Consider the following 15,699-nt stretch of genomic DNA (forward strand, 5'->3'; position numbering starts at 1 on the left):
CAATCCCTGCACTGGCTCCCCATTACACAAAGACTCCAGTTCAAAACCCTAACCATGACATACAAAGTCATCCACAACCTGAGTACATCTGTGACCTAGTCTCCCGGTACTTACCTGCACGAAACCTCCGATCCTCACAAGATCTCCTTCTGTACTCCCCTTATCTCCTCTTCCCACAATCGCATACAAGATTTCTCCAGCGCATCCCCTCTACTCTGGAACTCTCTACAACATATCAGACTCTTGCCTACCATGGAAACCTTCAAAAAGAACTTGAAGACCTACCTCTTCCAACAAGCCTACAACTTGCAGTAACCACCGATCCACCAAACCACTGCACGACCAGCTCTACCCTCGCCTACTGTATTATCACCCATCCTGTTGTAGATTGTGAGCCCTCGCGGGCACCGTCCTCTCTCATCCTGCACCAGTCGTGACTTGTATTGTTTAAGATTACTGTACTTGTATGTATTATGTATACCCCTCCTCACATGTAAAGCGCCAAGGAATAAATGGCGCTATAATAATAAATAATAATAATCTATCTATCCCATATTTTTCAAAAAGTCAGCTTTAATGTTGTGTGATCCTTCTAATGTCTAAAGTGAACATTTTTCATTTTGTATACCAGTCAATGTTTAAAACAAAGGCGCACAGATGGAAGAGAAGAGGAAGCAGAACATCAAACACGGCTAAGAATTCGTCATGTTCAAAAAGTAAACTGTTTTTATTGAAAAATAAGAAAACACAATACACAATAAATAAAAGAAGCTGATTTTCTCCTGGGGGGGATATCCAACAAAGAGTTCATCTCTAGAATTCAATCAGTTGACTCAAGAGGGATTCACCTTTTTAAGGCTCCAGAACTCTCATGATTCACTCTGGAAAATTACAACTTATCAGCCGAGTTATAAAAAAAATATCAATAACGATAAGAATAAAAGTTCCTTCTAACTCTGAAGATAGTGTAAAGGGGATATCTAAGCAGAGACATTGATAACTCAAAGGAGGTTGTCCCTTAAGCAACATGTATCACCTCTTCGCCGCTTAGAGCAGGTATCCCCAAGCTTTTTTTTACCTTGAGAGCCACATTAAATGCTGAGAGATGGTTGTGAACCAGGCTCTATGCAAATAAATCTTATAAGGCTCAAGTGATTATTTGTATAGGTCGTTGATAAAGCACTTATACCTCAAGTGCCCCCTCATCGAGGACTAATGCCCTTGATGCCCTCTTAAAAATTAATAATGACCCGATGCCTATATTGTAAAGTGATACTGCTGTGAGCAGGCTCGGACTGGCACACTGGGGAATGGGTGAATCCTCCGATGGGCCTCACTGACCGAAGTGGAAGGCTCCTCCCCCTCCTACCCTAGCACAGCTATGCGCGGCTTGGCTAATCTGCATTCATAGCAGCATGCTCCCTCCTTCCCTGCTGTGCTGGTGCTAGGTGTCTGAGTCAGATTGTCACCGGGACTGGCGTCACTATACAGATAGCATAAGACCAAATAAAAGACTCTGGTCTGTCCCTTGAAAGCCTTTTAGAGCAAATCAGTGATACTGTTAGGTATAGCGGGTGGCTTCGTACATGTACATGTGCCCCGCGTATGAACAGGTAAAATGTCTATGTATAGTAGCAGTAGGGTGGGCCCTGTGGAATCCATTCCTCCAGTCCGACACTGGCTGTAAATATCCCCTTGAAAATAATAATGCCCTGAGTGCCCCACATATAAATTAGTAATAGTCTGATTGTCCCCAGGTGCCCTTTATCAATTAATAGTGATTTAAGTGTCCCGAATGCCCCCAACAATCAAAAATGTCCCCATGCGGTTGCCAATACAGTTGAGAGTGGCACCCGCATAAGACATGCATTAGGGACTTGTGAGCCACCTGTGACTCATGGGCCACTAGTTTGGTACCTGTTGCTTAGATAATGTATGATTGCAGGGGCTTCAACCAATGCGATCCCCACTGAACATGAGAATGAGGTCACCTGTGTGAAAAGATTGGTAGGGATCATATTCATGGTTGTGGTTGAACATGCTTAGTAGTACTACTCCATTCACACTTTGGGTTCCTGAACCTTATGATTTGTGGAAGTCTCAGGCGCAGGACCCCAAATGACCCTCTATCCTCTGGACAGTTGATAAATGTTGTGTATGAGACAACCCATTCCAGGTGGCCGTTCATTAAACCAAAGTCTGATGAGTCTTAAATCTTTGAGTGATATTCATTTGGTGGATGTTAGAAAGAGGATTGGACATGCTGTATTTCAACATACACTATTGATTGATCCCAAGGGAGATAAGGTGCCTACCAGAGTGTCAGGAAAAGGCTTACTCCTCACTGAGGACACATTCATATATCGGACCAAAACAAGTGTGTTCAGGAGTATTTGGAGGAACAGTTTTTGGCCAAGTGAGCTCATGGTTGACAGTTATTAATAATCAATATCATGTCATGGTGGTCCTCGTGGTCAGTGTCTGATTTCTGTGACCTCCTACTGATAGCTACAACTATTGGACAGTTTAGGATCTCTTTAACTATTGTCAGCTTTTTACGACTTTCTCCAGAAGTTACATGGTCATCATGGTCAACAGACAACCTGATTTCAAAATGGCCAGACACTTTCCAAAGGCTCTGACGTTTCATTCGAGCAACCTGACCACCGTTCATCGAACACTTATGGAATAGCCAAGTCATTTAGAATTATCTTTCCCCTAAGACAAACAGTTTCACCTTCATTGACAATTTATTTAGCTTCCCTTGGACACTTTTTGGTTTACTTTTTTTGGGGCAAAGCTTAAGCATTGTGCAAAGTTCAGACAAAGCACCAACCACAATTGTTACTTAATTTTTCATTTCTATTGTTTTTCATTGTTTGTGTAGAAGATCCGTAAATACATAAATCCATATTCCGTCATGGCACCCATTCGCCAACCAAAACATGATGAACATTGGATATGGCTTCTTCACATTGTACCACAGATCTGACAACCATTATGACTTATGGCTCGTTTTCTGCGTGTTGTATAAGGTGTGCTAAGCAGACTCCACCGGTCATCGGTCCAGCTTGAGATATTAACTATGGTTGCTCTTCACATCAACAAGGGTTGCGTCAGTCAAGAACATTGTTTTTTGACAGTCGTCAAATATGGCTAAAGATGAAAGACCTCAATGTAGAACCGTCTTCTAAATTGATCCCTAGAGGGTCAGAAAGTGACCAATTGTTTAAATCAAGTTTTTGTGTTACGTGTATTTTTTTTATTTTTCGCAGTTTTTACATTATGATTTTCGTTAAAAAAAACAAACAAAATCAAATTATTAATCTTGCAATTTTCACAGTGGCCACAGAGGCAATTATAGACTCATACTTCCTGTGTTTTCGGGAAGAGTTTTCAGCAGTCTCATTATCATCACAGGTAACATTATAATGGCTGATAACACCTTTGTACACAGTTAATAACACAGAATCCACCAAACACAAAAGACAATGTCACAGCTCACCTTTGCACACGCTCATTAAATGCTTCAATAAAAATTAAAGGTTTGAAGTCTGTTCATTGTGGCTAATGTGCATGTGCATTTCCTGAGACTGGAAGTTAAGGCCCAATTCATTATTTCATTTGCATCTATTTTTTGTGCCTTTTTTATTTGCATCAAATTCATCTTGACATTTGCACCTTTTTTTTTAAGTCTATTTTATTTGTTTTCCTGTTTTGTTTTTTTTCGATTTGCCACTGCAGGCGAGGCTTAGAGGTTCCAGAAATTTTCGCTTGATTCATTATTTTGCTATATTTCAAAAAGTCAAAAAATTGGTTGCAAATGTCCTCCAGCCCACCTCACACCTCCCTCCAGAGTGATTTCATGTACGGCATTAGCAATTTTTAAGACACTTTGAAAAACATGCAACTTTTAAACCAAAAAAGTGATTGGAGACAGAATTTTTTTGTTTTTAACTTTGCAGAAAATTCATGAACTGTGTGCACCATTTTGATGAATTTAGTTCAAAAAGCGTCAGCTAATAGCACAAGATGAAAAAAAAAGACTTCGAGAAAACTGCAAATTATGAATCAAGCTCTCAAGAGTCTAAAGAAGCCCCGGTGGTGAGTGCGAAAATTTTTTAAAAAATTTATTTTTATTTTTTAATTTAGATTGTGATATCGGGGAAAAAAATATTTTTTTTCAAAATATATTATTTAACACAAAAACCTGATTTAAACAATAGATCGTTGTCTGATGACACGTTCACTTTAAGACACTTGCTTCCCGCATCAAAATGGGTGAGTGGATATTGGACCGCTTAGGATCTCTATCTGAAAAAGACTGAGCCAGCCGCTTTTAGGTCCACCGGATGGTTGCAACCCATGTTCTTTTAGGTCAGACTCAAGAAGAGTCAACGCCATCGTTCTGCCATGTATGGCTACCAATAAACTTGTAGCCACCTTTAACCGCAGTCATTAGACTTGCTCTTCAGATTTAGATGGGTCAAGTCTTCTCACTGGGACAACCTGTGTTGCCTTACAACATCCGGAACATATGTACTTCAGAAAACAAAGATACGCGCTCCCAGAAATCACCACAGTCACAATAATGATCACTGTAGCACCAAATGCTGGTGAAACCGTGTCCTCTAGAATGGACTGGAGACCACCATTTGTGGTCAGAACTGGTGCTTCCGTGTGGTCATCTGAAAAAAAAAAAAACAACGGAATATCAGAATGGTCCTAGAAGTTGCAACACAGACATTAATTTCATTGCTAGAAATCAGAGACGTCCCATCGATGAAGGTCCCTCCACCGGTTAGTAAAACAAGATAGCACTTGGCACTCGGAAAAACACCGTGTAACTTTTCTCACTCGATGACATAAGGATTACGAAAAACTCAATCAGGGCTAAAGAGGAACATCTCCAATTTTTCAAAGAAAATGATAAAAGGACCATGACACATAAAAACCCAAAAGTATACCACAACATCTTCTTCTTCCATTTATATATCGGTCAATCGATTCAGAATATCTGTATTTTCCTTAATGAAGGACGGTAATGTCTCCACACATTTTTGAAGATAAAAATCAATGAACCTACATATTCCCTCCGATAAACTCCCAATCCCTGACACTATTGGTCGCCCGGGTGGAATACTAGCATTCTTGTGAATTTTTAGCGTTAAATGTAGGGATCACAGGATGGGCAACAGTAAGTCCATCTGACAGTTTTGATGAAGTTACACCTTTGTCTCTACCTGCATTCAAGATGGAATGAAGTTCAGTCATGAACCGCTATGTGTATTGTGATGTCCTGGCTAATTTTTTGAAACCTTTGCACCAATCAGTGGTGTGGGTGGGTTATACAGAGCTCAGCATTCAGAGAACTAATAAACCTGCAGCAGATAAAATCATTTTTTATCAACACTACAGCATCCAGTAAAGTAAGTGGTACATCGCTGGAAGAAATCACAGGTTCCATGCCTCTATATTATGCTGCTACACAGCAAACACCTGGTGAATGATTCCTTATAAGCTGATTGCAGGGTGTCCCATTGCTATATCCTCCAGCAAACATCTGTTGACAGGACTGGCAGCGAGCAATTAATTCTCAAGTGGCGCCACCACAGGAGAAATGCATCATTACAGGGCGGCCATTGAAACGAACAATGCAAGAAACATATTCGTCAAAAATGTCAAATATGTTCTGAAAGCCTATTATGTTGGTGAATGTTCTCACCGCCTTTAGAATGTCCCACCAGATGACTTCTGAAAAATGACTTTGGCAAAGTCAAGGGTTGCGAACCCCAATCTCCCAATATTATAGAGAAGAATAGGTAAATTTTAGGCCTTAAGAATCAGGACGAGCGTTAACAAAGGCGGTAATGGATCATATATGTCATGATCAGTGAAAAGTGATGATTCTCTATTGTCTTTTTTTCTGAGGGAGTGGAAGAACTCAGCATTGTGTTCAGCCTTGCGGAAGAGTAGGGCCTTTCCATGACCTGCCTCTTGTCTTGCTCTAACCTAGAAAACTAAAACACATCCTTGATGTTACGCTAGTCATCTCAGCAGGTGGACTCAGGAACCAAAAGATGTCACATCCTCTCGACCTCCGCTCACAACTTGACGTGAATCTTTTAGACTTGTCTTGACCTTGAAGACTTTTATCATTAGATTCGATTTAGGGCACATCCAATTCCATTTTCAGTTGGGGAGATGTTTTCTAAGGTTGACCGCAGGAGAAAAGTACCTGAAATTGGACTTCAATCTTTTCTATGAATTTATATTTTTAAGAACAAAAACCTATTTTAGTTGGAACTGTATGTTCTTTACAGGATGCATGACCCTTAAATCTAAACTAACAACCTCATCGGACTCCATGCTGGTCTCTTCTTAGACTTCTCACAGACGTTGAACTGCAAAAATGTATTGGGAAAATCGCATTATTCTTCTTCCAAGTGGAAATTCTCCAGTACCTGTATTGTAAGATGTGATTTTTTTTTTATGTGTTAGAAAAAACGTAGATATTTTGACTAACTTAGTATGAGCTTTATTAGATGCATTAACTTGAAAACTAAAGGTCAGACATTCCTCCATGTTGGTCTTCTGGTAGATATCTCATGGACATTGCACTATGAAATTCTTACTAAAATTCTCTTGTATCAGTAAGTCCAGATATGATTTCTTTAGTTGTTTGATTCACATAAAATGACTCCAAACTTTGATCCCTCCCCCTTGTCAAACAAATATGTAGGATTCAATACTTTTTGAATTTTTTTTTTCTGCCAGGCATAAGTGAATTAAATTTTAACAAATGATTTTCCAAATGGTTATATTCCTAGTAGTATGAAGATGTTACAGTTTAGCGCCACAGTGTAAAACCAGCTAGGGACCAGACAAAGCCGGTGAAAGTACAATTTTTGGAAAAACAAAAGTTAAAAAAATTGTAAGAAAAAATTGCAGATATTAGTGCAACCTATACCTACCCCTCCCAATTCTCTGCACTGTGGGAGCATCTATTATTGCTTATACACGTTTTTTCTTTTCTACTTTTAATTGCCTGTTTTCCTTTTGCACCAAATTTTTCTTTAAATTTGAACTTTTTTTAAGCTTATTTTATGTGTGTTCACTCTTTTTTTTCTCCTTTTTTTCCCTATATTTGTCACTGTGCAAACATTTTGCACAAATATACTCCAGTCTTCCCTGTGGAGTGATTTGTATATACACATGGAGTATTTGCTCAAATTTTGTGAAGTTTTAGCCGAGCACGTGGCTTTTTTGGTAAAACGCAATGAAACAGGTTTGAATTTAAAAAAAAAGCAAAATTAATGAACCATCTGCCTAATTTTTAAGAATTTGGCACAAAAAGAATTAACGAATATCACAATTAAACCAAAAATGTTTTACTAAAACAAGCAAATGAATCGTAAATCAAAGCTCCTGGGCTCCAGCACAAAATCTCGAACACGGCCCCCAAATGTAACAGAATTCATCTTCTCATTTGGGTCCTAATGAAACTTTTTTGGCTACATTAGGATCCAGGTCCCAGGTGCGATTGCAACTCCTACACACTATAGTTACTCCACTATCTTGTGTCTACTGCTACAATAAAATATATATACCGTATTTTTCGGATTATAAGACACACTTTTTCCCCAAATAATTGAGAGGAAAAAAGGGGTGCGTCTTATAATTCAAAGGTATCTTACCTGGGGGATGGTGGTGGATCGAGGTCAGAGGAGCCGGGGTCGCTGATTCAGGAGGTTGGAGGTGGTCAGGAGGAGCGGGGCGATGCTGCAGGCCCCGTCCTTACAGAAGATGTCGGTGCCAATGAGGGGAAGTCCCCTCTCCTGCACATATCCCTGATAATGGCCACCGGAGGCTGTGTATGCTCATATTGAAATCTCTGGAGACTCTGACAATATCTTGGCCCCCGAGAACTCAATCTGAACATGTACTGCCTACTGCAGATGACGCGTTCCCAGAGGCCGTGGGATACTCGGTACCGGGCCGGTCGTCTTAAAGGGATGTGTCACAGTGGCAGTGACCCGGTCCATGGCCTCAGGCGGTCATGTAAAAAGGGAGTATTAATTAGGGATAAAGTTTATGTAGTGATTCGTGACGCCAGTTGGAGTGTTCGACTGTAGTATAGCCGGCACTGCAGATAACTTCTGGGGGAGTAGATGGTGATGGCAGTGTAGATGTTTAACCCTCTCCAACCAGGGCTGACCCCCAGATATTGTGATGGAAGTAGAAGGCACGGAGTAACAAGGCAGGAGACAAGGAAAGTCACTTTATCATTTACTGTAGTTCAGGTGCAGTTCAGAGGAGATATTACAACTCTCACCAGGTTACAGTCTGCTCTGAGAATGGGAGTTATCCTTCTCTCTGCTGTGACTCAGTGTAAGCTTCTGGCTATTCTAATCACTTCAGGGACCAAGGCTTCCCAGAGTTTGGAACTTCTGGTATAGCCTCTACTCACTGTGTTTTCCTCCTCTGGCACCTTGCAGCTTAGATCCTGTGTGAAGCTCTTCTTTCACAATCCTTCACTGATTCTAGTTTGCTGCAGTCTTCCCGGGGGAAGCACTCTGCTGGTGGTTGTATAAACTCACACAATCTCTCAGCTTACCACCCTGTTCTGAAAGCATGGATGGCCTAGAGGCTGACTCCCTGATTCTTATTAGCTTTGCTCTTGAAGGGAGCACATGGCATGGCTCCCAGGAGCTTTCTCCATCTTCCTTTCTTCTTCACTGAAACAACAATGTTCGACTCCTCCCCCTCCCATTCAGGGTATGTCTGCAAAGCTCTAAGCTTCAGACAAGTAAGGGAGTGAGGTAAATTGTGTGTGTGTGTTGTGGTCTCTAGCAGAGAAAGCATAACTCCCATTGCTCACAAAACGCATACTAAACAGTACATATTTAACCCTTTTGTGGCAGTAAAGACGCAGGGCGCCACAGAGACATTTTCCCGTAGCCCACCACAGGGATATGTGCAGGAGAGGGGACCTCTGCTCACTGGTGCCGATATCTTCAGAGTGGACGGGTCTGCAGCATCGACCCGCTCCTCCTGCCACCGCCAACCTCCTGAATCAGCGACCCTACCCTCCAGGTAAGCTACCATTAAAACAGATTATAAGGCACACCACAATTTTATTTAAAAATTTTTTTTTTTCCTATTTTCCACCCCAAAACTTTGGGTGCGTCTTATAATCTGGTCAATCAAAATGTCATATGTATTCTAAAAGTCAATTAAAACAGCAGCTTATCACGCAAAAAACAAGACCTCATACAGCTCCATTAATGGAACAATTAAAAACCTCCAGGTCTCAGAATTTAGCAACACAACACCCCCAATTGTTATAAATTTTTAGAATCACTAAAACAGAGGTGAGGAAACTTTTTTTTTCAGCCAAAGACCATTTGGATATTTATACCATCATATGGGGGCAGTACAAAATTATCAACTTGAAAATTACGTGCTATTTTTGGTCAAACAATTTATGAACTCACCCCTAATTTGACGGCTGGAGCTGCTTCTCTTTGGTTCAGCTGTAATATTAAGTGGTATGCATGATGTTGCTACTCGTAATTGCTTTTCCAGATTTGTGTCGGCCTGTAGTGCGTTTCATCTGAATGTGCGTCCACAAACAACCCAAATGACAAAGCTCAGCATAACAAAGTGAGCTTTGTCATCTCAGTTGTCGCTGTCTATGCAGAGTACAGCGGCTGACAAAAAAGTTATCTTGACTGCTGTGCTCTGCATAAGTAGCAACCAAGATGACAGATGATAAGCAGCTGATGAATGAGAGCAGTACTAAATCATGTGCAGATCCACATGACTCAGTACTGTCTTCATTCATTGCTTAGAGTTGCTTTTATATTTTTACACTTTTTCTAACCTTAGCTATGGTTAGGGTAGGGATTGGTTGAGGCAAGAGTTATGCTAGAGCTTAGCGTTAGACTGTGAAGAAAATGGGAGATGTAATTTCATGTCAATCATCTGTAACCTATTTGGTATGGGATTATTACCCCCCCCACACACACACAGCTCAGCAGGGTGGGGTCAAGCCTCAAAAGGCTGTGAGTGACAGATCTCACACCTTGAGCCAGCCAGCTCAGACCAGGAGAAAGCCCTGCTTGCAATATAGAGTCATGCTGAAGAACATAATTCCATAAGGAGTTATGGAGACACTATACGTCCATACATTGTGTACATTCAGGGCCGCACCTATAATGAGGCCATTTGAGCCTGTGGCTCAGGCGGCAGACAGCTGCTGTGCACAGGGGGCGGCATTATGCGCTCTGCTACCCGCAGCACCTACAATATAGCCTGCACGCTGGTGCTGCTGGTAGCGTGCAAAGGCTTGTAATTGAAGAGGTCACTGGAGGGAAGGAGTCAGGGCCCCCGATCATGTGACCCCTGACTCCTCCCCTCCTGTGACCTTTTCACAGGTCCTGTGCTGTGCACATCAGCCCTCTGTCTATCGATCATCTCTGTCCCTGCTCTGCCGCTATGTTCTATTCTCTGCCACAGGACCTGTGATGAGGTCACAGGAGGGGAGGAGACAAAGTCACATGATCAGGGGCCTCAGTGTATGCAAGACTCTGCTGTGCTGGTTGTCATCGTGCTGAATGAGGGAAGTTTATGCGTGGGTCAGGACTCAGGAGGGGTTTACAGGGTGGATGTAGCAGAGCCGCACATGTGCGAGGTGTACGGAGCAGAGCCATGTGTGTGCGAGGTGTACGGAGCGGAGACGTGTGTGTGCGAGGTGTATGGAGCGGAGCCGCACGTGTTGTGAGTTCATTTTCCCCTTCATTACTGAGGCCCGAGGAACTCCCTCTTCTGGTAAAGAAAGGTAGTGAGCCTGATTATCAAACACCTGAGGATGAGGATGATGACTGGCTGAGTGGAGTTACTGACTGGATATAAGGCTGCTGATGCCCTTCTGCCCTGCGGGTGATTTCTCTGTGGGATCCTTGGAGACCAGTCTGAATTCCTGCTCCTCTAAAGCTAAGTTTGCTGCTCGGCCTTTTGCTTTGGTGCTTTGACTTTGTTTTGCTTTGTTTTTCTGGATTTCTGCCATTCCCAGCTGGGGTGTGCTGAATTCATTTAGCTCTGTCTTCTGAAAATACCTGAGTGCTGATTTAGTTTTTGAAGCCTAGCTGCTTCAGGGCCTTTTTCATATCAGCTTGTTGGCTTATGTCTTTGATAGGGTTTTGGCAGATTGCAGACAGCAGCCTTCCTGTCCTTTCCTATCTAGGTAGTTTTGGGCCCCGTCTTTGCTCAGTCTATCTTTCTGTCTGTGTTAGTATTTTCATCTTGCTTCACCGTCATTATATGTTGGGGGCTGCCTATTGCTTTGGGGTCTGCTCTGGGGCAGTTTAGATTTCCCCTTTCTTTCTTTAGGCCTATGTAATTCTCCGGCTGTGATCGAGGGGTCTAGGGCATCGTAGGAACCCCCCACGGCTACTGCTAGTTGTGTTGATAGGTTCAGGGGTCTGCAATCTGATAGTTGCCAACTTCTCTGGTTTTCTGGACTTAGCTTGTATTTCTGCTTTTGCCTCCTATGGTGACTCATTCATAACAGAATCACCCGCCGCATCGCAGATTCTAGGGTACTCAATAGCAGGAAAGAATTGTAAAAAAAAAAAAAAAAGTGTGTATATTTTTTTCTCTATATCTCTGAGGCCGTAGGGGGAATTTTTTTTTCTCTCAATGGAGATAAAGCAATTGTCTGATCGTGTGGAGCAGCTCGCTGCAGAAGTGCGGGGAATTTCCGCCTACCTTGCTTATTCACATGCTGCTGGACCAAAGATTCCTACTCCTGATGTATTTTTTGGGGATCGGTCTAAATTTTTGAATTTCAAAAATAATTGTAAATTATTTTTTGCCTTGAAGCCTAACTCGTCAGGGAGATCCACGCAGCAGGTTAAAATTGTCATCTCTTTGCTGCGTGGCGATCCCCAGGATTGCAAGTTTTCTTTGAAACCAGATGATCCTATTCTGACTAATGTGAACGCATTCTTTCAAGCTTTGGGGTTGTTGTATGACGAACCTAATGCCATTGATCAGGCTGAAAAGACCCTGCTGGCATTGAGCCAGGGTCGTGATTCTGCAGAATTGTACTGACAAAAATTCCGAAAGTGGGCAGTACTTACTACCTGGAATGATAATGCCTTGGCTGCTCTCTTTCGGAAGGGGTTGTCAGAAGCCGTAAAAGATACTATGGTGGGATTTCCTGTTCCCTCTGGTCTTGACGATTCTATGTCATTAGCCATTCAGGTTGATCGGCGTTTGCGCGAACGCAAAGCTGCACGAGAGGTGTTGCCACCTGTTGAACAAATGTCTGAACCTATGCAATGTGATAGAGTTTTTTCCAGAGAGCAGCGTCAGGAGTTCAGAAGGCGTAATAAGTTGTGTTTTTTCTGTGGAGATGCCTCGCATATTATTTCTGTCTGTCCTAAACGAGAGAAACGCTTTGCACACATGTTTTCTGTTGGGGGTGTTCAACCTAAGTTTGTTCTGGCTATTACTCTGATCTGCTCCCTGTCCACATTTTCCGCCACGGCTTTTGTGGATTCGGGAGCAGCCCAAAACCTAATGGACTTGGATTTTGCTAAACGTTGTGGATTTCCGATGACACCTCTGCAGACGCCTATCCCTTTGAGGGGGATTGATGCTACTCCTTTGGCTAAAAATAAACCCCAGTTTTGGACCCAGGTGGTAATGCGGGTCGCCCCAGACCATCAAGAAAATTGCAGATTTTTGGTGTTGCATAATCTGCATGATACTATTGTTCTGGGGTTTCCCTGGTTACAGATTCATAATCCAGTTTTGGATTGGAAATCTGTGTCTGTGGTGAGTTGGGGTTGTCAGTGTGCCTTTAGTGAGGCTCCGGTGTTTTCCACCTCTCCTCAGTCGCATGATGTTCCTGATTATTTGGCGGACTTTTATGATGTATTTAGTGAGAATGAGTCTGCGTCTCTGCCTCCTCATAGGAGTTATGACTGTGCAATTGAACTGAGCCCGGGGTGTAAATTTCCCAAGGGTCGACTCTTCAATTTATCTGTACCCGAGCACGAGGCTATGCGATCCTATATTAAGGAGGCGTTGGAGAAGGGTCATATTAGACCATCCTCGTCACCCTTAGGTGCCGGTTTTTTTTTTGTAGCCAAAAAGGATGGATCATTAAGACCTTGTATTGATTATCGTGCCCTCAACAAAATTACTGTTAAATATCAGTATCCGTTACCCCTGATTTCTGATCTATTCTCCAGAGTTAAAGGTGCTTGCTGGTTTACCAAGCTTGACCTCAGGGGGGCGTATAATCTTATTCGCATTAAGCATGGGGATGAATGGAAGACGGCGTTTAATACTCCGGAGGGACATTTTCAGTACCTGGTGATGCCTTTTGGGCTCACTAATGCCCCTTCTGTCTTCCAGTGCTTCATGAACGATATTTTCCGAGATTTTGTCAATAAATTTTTGATTATCTATCTGGATGATATTTTGATCTTCTCCAAGGATTGGGATTCTCATGTGGAACATATTCGGACTGTGTTCCGGATCTTGAGGGAGAATTCCCTGTATGTCAAAGGATCTAAATGCCTTTTTGAAGTACAGAGAATTTCTTTTTTGGGATTTATTTTGTCCCCGTCAACTATTGAAATGGACCCGGCCAAGGTACAGGCCATTCACGATTGGGTTCAGCCCACTTCTTTGAAGGCCCTCCAATTTTTGGGTTTTGCTAATTTTTATCGGAAATTTATAGCAAAAGTTTCTAGTATTGCCAAGCCATTGACTGATTTGACTAAGAAGGGTGCTGATGTGTTAAATTGGTCTCCGGAGGCTGTTTCTTCCTTTCAGGAGCTGAAGCGAAGATTCACCTCCGCCCCGGTTTTGCGGCAACCTGATGTCTCACTTCCATTCCAGGTAGAGGTGGATGCTTCTGAGATTGGTGCAGGAGCTGTTTTGTCCCAAAAGGATCCTGTAACATCTAAAATGAATCCCTGTGCTTTCTTTTCCCGAAAGTTCTCTCCATCTGAACGTAACTATGATGTGGGGAATAGGGAACTGTTGGCCATGAAATGGGCATTTGAGGAGTGGAGACATTGGTTGGAGGGAGCTAAGCATCAAGTCGTGGTCCTCACTGACCACAAGAATTTGATTTACCTAGAGTCGGCTAAGCGCTTGAACCCTAGACAGGCTAGGTGGGCCTTGTTTTTTACACGTTTTGATTTTGTGGTTTCTTTTCTTCCTGGAACAAAGAATGTCAAGGCAGACGCCCTCTCTAGGAGCTTCTTTGCTGATTCTCCTGTGGTGACCAAGCCTGCTACCATCTTAGGCGAAGGGGTAGTTCTTTCTGCCATCTCGCCCGATTTGAGACGTGCTCTGGAAGAGTTCCAGGAGGACAAACCTGAGCGTTGTCCCAGTGGAAAGTTGTATGTTCCTGACCAGTGGAAGAAGAGAGTGATGTCTGAAGTTCATTGCTCTGCTTTGGCTGGTCATCCAGGTATTTTTGGTACTAGAGATCTGGTGAGTCAGTCTTTTTGGTGGCCTTCCTTGTCTCGTGATGTCAAGAATTTTGTGCAGTCCTGTGGGACGTGCTCCCGGTCTAAATCGTGTTCTCGCTCTAGTGGGTTGTTGATGCCTTTGCCTGTCCCCAAAAGGCCATGGACCCATATTTCAATGGATTTCATCTCTGATATGCCTGTCTCTCAGAGGATGACTGTTATTTGGGTGATTTGTGATAGGTTCTCTAAGATGGTTCATCTTGTACCACTCCCTAAGTTGCTGTCTTCCTCTGAGTTGGTGCCCCTGTTTTTACAACAGGTGGTTCGTTTGCACGGGATTCCTGAGAACATTGTATCTGACAGAGGAGTCCAGTTTGTGTCTAGATTTTGGAGAACTTTCTGTTCCAAGCTGGGAATTCAGTTGTCCTTCTCCTCTGCTTTTCACCCTCAGACCAATGGGCAGACAGAGAGAACAAACCAGACCTTGGAGTCATATTTGAGATGTTTTATTTCTGCTGATCAGGATGATTGGGTTTCATTTTTGCCCTTGGCCGAATTTGCTTTAAATAATAGAGCTAGTCCTGCCACTTTGATGTCACCTTTTTTTTTGTAACTTTGGGTTTCATCCTCGATTTTCTTCAGGGCAGGTGGAGCCCTCTGCCTGCCCAGGTGTTGACACTGTGGTGGAGAGAATGCACCAGATCTGGGACCAAGTGGTGGATAAGTTATCTCTCTCCCAGGAAAAGGCCCAGCGGTTTTCCAACCGACATAGGACCATTGGTCCCCAGTTTAAGGTTGGTGATATGGTGTGGTTATCATCAAAAAATATTGCTATGAAGGTGGCTTCTCCTAAGTTTAAGCCTAGATTTATTGGACCTTACAAGATTGTGGAGATTATTAATCCGGTCTCTTTTCGTTTGGCTCTTCCTGTCACATTTAAAATCCATAATGTGTTCCATAAATCTTTGTTGAAGAGGTTTGTTGAACCTGTTGTTCCGGGGGTGGCACCTCCAGACCCTGTATTGGTTGAAGGTAACATGGAATATGAGGTAGAGAAAGTACTGGATTCCCGTCTGGCTAGACGGAGACTCCAGTATTTGGTTAAGTGGAAGGGTTATGGTCAGGAGGATAATTCCTGGGTCTCTGCCTCTGATATTCATGCCAAAAGATTGGTGCGTGCCTTTCATCGGGCTCACCC

General features: G+C 42.8%; 1 long non-coding RNA gene across 1 annotated transcript in view; it reads right to left on the reverse strand.

Moving 5' to 3' along the window:
• Positions 1-703: 703 nt before the first annotated feature.
• LOC141084504 (uncharacterized) overlaps positions 704-15,699 on the reverse strand; it is a 321,621-nt gene continuing 306,625 nt past the window's right edge. Inside the window, exon 2 of the long non-coding RNA XR_012231014.1 lies at positions 704-4,688. This is a non-coding gene — a long non-coding RNA (uncharacterized lncRNA). The remainder of the gene's footprint in view (positions 4,689-15,699) is intronic.

This window comes from Dendrobates tinctorius, unplaced genomic scaffold (assembly GCF_039654945.1).
Source record: "Dendrobates tinctorius isolate UK_male_01 unplaced genomic scaffold, ASM3965494v1 ptg000023l, whole genome shotgun sequence".
Lineage (NCBI taxonomy): Eukaryota > Metazoa > Chordata > Amphibia > Anura > Dendrobatidae > Dendrobates > Dendrobates tinctorius.